This window comes from Pteropus vampyrus, unplaced genomic scaffold, assembly GCF_000151845.1.
Source record: "Pteropus vampyrus isolate Shadow unplaced genomic scaffold, Pvam_2.0 Scaffold277, whole genome shotgun sequence".
NCBI classification, from domain to species: domain Eukaryota; kingdom Metazoa; phylum Chordata; class Mammalia; order Chiroptera; family Pteropodidae; genus Pteropus; species Pteropus vampyrus.
Window position 1 is genome coordinate 288,396 of NW_011889058.1, and position 6,045 is coordinate 294,440.

The window sequence follows — 6,045 nt, forward strand, 5'->3', positions numbered from 1 at the left end:
TAATACACTGGAGGGGGGTGTTTTATTTTAATATTATATGATGGGTCTGGTATTACTACAGATACACCAACGTTCTTTGCTTACTATCGGCCTGCTAGATCATTTGCAATCTTCCTTCGTCCTGTGATTTAGGGGTAGCTCTTGGCAATAGCACGTGACTGAATTGTTTTAAAATGCAGTTTGACAAGCTCTAATTTTTTAACTGGTGAGTTTAGTACACTTGCATTTTATTGCTATTAATGGTCAAGTTTTCATGACATACAGAACACAGAATAAAAAGGAAATGTCTAGAAGAAAAAAATATATGAAAGGAAACGCTTAAAACATTATCTTATTGCGTTTACCCACCTGGGACTGAACTCACAGCTAGAACACCTGCTGTCACTGCAGCCGCACCTGACACGTCGTGGCCGAGTGACCAAGTGAGCGAGCGAGCCATAGGAAATCCACATTACCCGGGTCGGTGATGATAGCGACAGTTTTTAAAGAATTTCTTATGTGCCATATTGTGGGAAATATGCACATGATTTTATGGAGTTTTATAAAGCTGGCGTTATTTTCATCATTTTACGGGTAAACAGCTACGTTTCGGAAAGTGATACCTATTATACTCAGGACTCGTACACTTTTTTATGTCATGATGGGACCTAAAGCGGGACCAATTCCGTGCCACTCGTAGTATTTTTTTTTAATTTTTAATTATTGTATATTAGTTTCAGGTTAGACACGTATAAACTCGCGAAGTGACCCCAAGATGGGTCTCGTCCCCGCCCGGCACCTCACATGGTCATTGCGATATTACTGACCACATTCCCTGGGCCGTGCTCCACGTTCCCGGGACTATTTCGTAACCGCCGATTGTACCTCTTCATCTCTTCCCCTTTTTCACCCAGCCCCCCAGCCCACCTCCCATCTGGTGACCAGTGTGTTCTCTGTATCCATGAGTCTGTTTCTGTTCTGTCTATTCATGTGTTTTATTTTTCAGATCCCACATATACGTGAGATCATATGGCACGTGACTTTCTCTGTCTGACTTATTTCGCTTAGAATAATGCCCTCTAGGTCCATCCATGTTATTGCGAATGGTAAGCTTTCATCTTTTTTACGGCTGAGTAATATTCCATTGTATATATGTACCGCGGCTTCTTTATCCAACCGTCTGTCGATGGGCACTCAGGTTGCTCCTGGATCTGGGCTGTTGTGAGTAGCGCTGCGGTGAGCGTGGGAGTGCATACGCCTTTTCGAATTAGTGTTTTGGTTTTCTTTTGATAAATACCCAGCAGTGCAATGGCTGGGTCATAAGGTGGTTTTGTTTTTCATTCCTTGAGGACCTCCTCACTGTTTTCCACAGTGGTGGCTCCCGTTCGCCATCCTACCCACAGGGCACGAGGGCACCCTCTTCTCCACGTCCTCACCAGCACTGGCTGCTTTTTGATTTATTGACGACAGCCATTCTGACAGGTGTGAGGTGATATCTCGTTGCGGTTTTAATTTGCATTTCTCTGACGATTAGTGACCTTGAGCATCTTTTCACATGTCTCTTGGCCATCAGTATGTCCTCTTTGGAAAAATACCTATTCACGTCCTCTGAACACTTTTTAATTGGATCGTTTGTGTTTTGGGTGTTGAGTTGGATGAGTTATTTATAATTTTTGGATATTAACTGCTTATCAGATGTATCACATGATCCTTTCCTCTAGGAATGAAGTGTAGTAAATTACATCAAGAAAGGATTACTCTTCGTACAGCTTTTTCTAAAGAAACATTGTCTACTGAATTGTAATAAATACACAAAATGTATGCAACTCATAACTTTACAGATTGACGCATCCTCAAAAGTCCTTCGATGCCACATCTCTACGCCTCCTGGAAAAGTGGAAGATGAAAAAGCGGAGGCCTCGGGATTAAAGTCATTGTCACTTGGAGAAAGGGGGTGGCGCTCTGTGGCTCAAAACAGCCCAGGCAGAGCACCAAGCGTCCTTGAGGAAGGTCAACTGCTGTCCTGGTGCCTCTCGTGAAACTCTTCAGAACGCAGCAAAATATTCCCGCAGGACCTCGGACAGCGGAGACTGGGTGCCCAGCTCCCGACAGCCGATAAACCCAGGTGGGGGTGACACCGACATCACCCCATCTTCACGGATCTGCCCGGCAGCTGCCGCCTACCGCAACTCACGGAAGTTTCCTGGCTGATTACGCCGAGGGTCTGGCTTGTCTTCACACACACACAGTCGCATTTTATCTTTGTGACACTCGACTTTGTTCCTCTGAATACGCACCTGACTGACTTCCTTAGGCTCCTTCTTTAAAATCAAGTCAAAGTCCAACATTTTAAAGGTGTCATTGATTTCACCTGTGCAAGTATGCTCGTGAATTTACTCCTTTTTGGTTTTCCATGGGGAGAAACAAACGTTCCTTACCGAAAGTACTGTATAACATGAAAGGAATAAGTAGCAAAACTGGCTTGGAGTTTCTAGAACATGATATAACAACATAGGCTAAAAGGGCCCCGGGGGAACAATATGTATCTTCTTCCGATCCTTGTTCCCTGCCCACTGCCCGAGCACACACAGCGGCACACGCGCGCGGCCGAGTGAGGGCGAGGACTTAGCGGGGCTCCGGCCACGGCAGAGCGTGCGGGAAGCTCATCACATTGCATTGGTGGCAAAGTAAAGAAGCCCCGTCATTTCCTCCACATTTTATTTCCCATTTTTGTCTACAGTTTGAAACAGAAACAGCTATCAAACCTCTCTGGGTTGCTTCTAATTGGGCTTTGGAGAGTCATAACGACACATCCAGCAGCTGAGAAAAAAACCTCCGGACTAACAGTCTCAAAAACTCCTTCAGGAAAATTTCAGTCCGAAAGCGAAGCAACCCGTCTGTCGTAAGACACCCGGCAGGCCAGCACGGCTAACGGCTCCAGCTCTGGCCCCACGGAGAGCGAAGGGCCGCGCGGGAGACTCGGAGAGCGGGTCCAGAGCTTAAGTGAGGCGCAGAGAATGGCCGAGAGAGGTCGGGTGGCAGTGAGGAGGAGGTGGCCCAAGGGTCGAGGGACAGCTGGAGGATTTGCAAGCTCCCCTGACAGCCCGCGGTTACGGAACCAGACATCCGCCCCAGGGATCAGCTCCACCCCCTGTCTGCCCCGCCTGCCCCAGAGTCCCCAGAGCAAAGGTGGCTTCCTGGGTGGCTTCTGTCGGAACCATTTAAAGGCAAATATATTAACCAATGCCGCACGGGGCGAAGGAGGACAGTGGGGGGCAAGCAATGGTTGACCGACAGCCCCAAAAGGAAGAGGCTGCAGAGGGACACGCGACAGAAACCAAAGCTCTGGAAAGGTTCCGTCTCCCAGGTCACACGTCTAGAAGGTCACACGCATGCCCAGCGCTCCAGAGGGACAGGGAGACCCCGAGTGCCCGTCTCTGGCTGACCCCGCCTGCGGGAAGGCCATGGCTACAGCAGAGTCGCGGGCAGCGGCCTGACCCAGCACGGAGCTGACCTGCCCGGCCTGCGAGTCGCTTTGATTGTCGGCGCCAGCGTCCGGGGAAGTCCCTGTGGAATCGCCAGCCGTCCGCTGTCCGCTCTCCGTGCCGCAGAGGCTTCGGCATTCGACACGATGAAGACAGTCGGGGACAGCCCGGTCGGTGCAGAAACCACCGACACGGCAAAGCAGGTCGAGCGACAGCAGCACCCTGGGCCATTTGGGGTAAATCCGAAACTTTTCCACAGTGAAATGTCTATTTTTATAAGTGCGGGGCGGGAGTATGTCACGGGAGAGGGCCCCGGCCGGCTTGGCTCAGGAGGAAGCAGCTGGAGGCGGGGAACCACCCAGCTCGTGTCCTCGCGACAGGAGGTGGAGCGGGGGCTTGGTGCACCCCTGGGCCTGGTGTCTCCTAAGAGGAAGCAGGGCGAAGACCTCGGCCGACCGGACAAGGCCGTTGTTTCTCACAAGACCTGGGTGAAAGCTTTGACCTCCAGCCTGTCACTTCCGACGGGAAACCAGAGTGTCGGCCTCAGCCCCGGGACCAAGTCTGTCCCCACGTGACGGGGTGGAGTGCAGGCCTAGGCCGACAGCAAGATGCCCGTCTTTCCTTAACAGAAACTAGAACGGTGACTCGGCCCCGGCCCAAACCTGTCAGTGCTTAACGGAACCAGAACAAAGCCCGGTCCCGAGACGCCACCGGCTCTAAGCGCCGACGGCCAGAGACTCTGAGCACGTGCGCTCCACATGCCACGTCCCGCGGGAGAGCACACTTCGGGGCGAGGGCCCCCGCGGAGACAAGCAGTGAATGTTCAAAGACCCATCTTTGGAAACGTCCTAGAGAATTCTGAGACCAGCAAGAGAACGTGGCAGCTGCCAAAGAGCCAGGGGCCATCGCGTGTGACCGGGGACGGGCCTGGTCTCACCGGCAGAGCCCCGGGCTGGCAGGAACTGCGCGCTCCCAGCCAGGCTGCCAGCCCCAGGGGAGGCCACCGCAAAGACACCTGTTCAGAACCCGTGGCCTTTGTTTCTCTTGTCAGTGAGAAAGAATAAGGCAACTAGACATGCGTGGGGGGGGGGGGAATTAAAATTCTACCGCAGCGTAATTTTAAGCAATCGATGGAAAAAATTTCTTAAGGGAAAGAATTCCCGCTTTGAACCCTGCCTTTTTAGGGGCGCAGCTCTCCTAGCGTTAGCCTCCAGAGCGAGCTGTGTCATCTGCAGAGATCGTTTGCCCGCCGTGGTGACACGGCTGGTGGAGGCCTGGACGCTGAATCCAACAGCCGAGACGCAAGCCCCGCTCCCCCCACTTCCACTGAGAAACCTCGAGAAAGTTCAACTCTTTTTCTTTTGTTTCACATTCAAAAATAAGTTTTTATTTCAAATACACAGAGTAAATATTTTTAAAGACACTTTATGCTCGCGAGTGAACACATTTTGAAGCGTGAATTTCTCCATAGTTTTTTCATCCCTTATTCTAATTTTTCAGCATCGAAGGATTTCATGTTCTCTGTCTTCCTCTTTTCTTTTATATTTTTTTAGACTTTTGCCCATTTTTCTTAAACGGATTATATAAGACTAAAATAACTCATACAATATTTCACTGGCCGATACTTGAATGTTAATTTTAAAACGATACCAAGCAGACAGGCACATCCGACTCTTCGTTAACTTACTAAACTCGGCAGATCGGTGCAGGCCGACGAGGAGAAAACGAGGCGAGTCCACGGGCCGCGAGGCGCGAGGGCGGTGGGGGGTGGACGACTCGATCCCTAGGAACTCGCTTCTCTTCCTTTTTTATAATTTAAACTCTCTTCAGAACGAAGGGGGAAAAACAAACTTTTCCAAATCTTTCTACCGGATAAAGGTTAGCAAAAATGGCATCTGGGCAAAGAAGGAACCTCTAAGACACCTTCATTGCCATGAACGGACGATGCCATTAATGTTACACGTCACGAACAGAACATGGCACGGACACAAATAAAAAGCTAAAACAAAAACATTGGAAAGGAGAACAAAACCGTCGCTGTTTTTTGTTTTGTTTTGTTTTGTTTTGTTTTTGCGTATAGGGAGATTGTCTAGATATTTAGAGGGATCAAGCAAAAACTTATTAAAACCAAGAAGTTCAACAAAATGGTTAGCGAGACTAACATAGAAAAGCAGCAGCTTCCTGCGAATGAACCAAAGAGATACGTTTCTCTGAGTGTACGGAGGACACACGCACACCGTGTGACGAGGCGGCAGACGATGACGTAAACTCGATATTTTAAATAGCCCACAGTAACTCCCCCCAAACTAATCCATAACCTCAGTGCGCTTTCGACCAGAATTCCACTGTGGCCGGAGGAGGGTGGCGGGGAGCCTGACAGAGCTGGCTCTAAACTTCATCTAGGGGACTAACGACAGCCAGGCAGTTTCCTGCCATAAATGCCATAAAGCCCCGTGGAGTAACCACGGAACCACGGTGACCGTGGAAAAGACGGGGTGGGGGGTGGGGGGAGCCGATTCCCTTCAGGGATCATTCCTACAGAAATGGACACATTTCAGGGCTTCGCAGAAAAGGGTGCCCA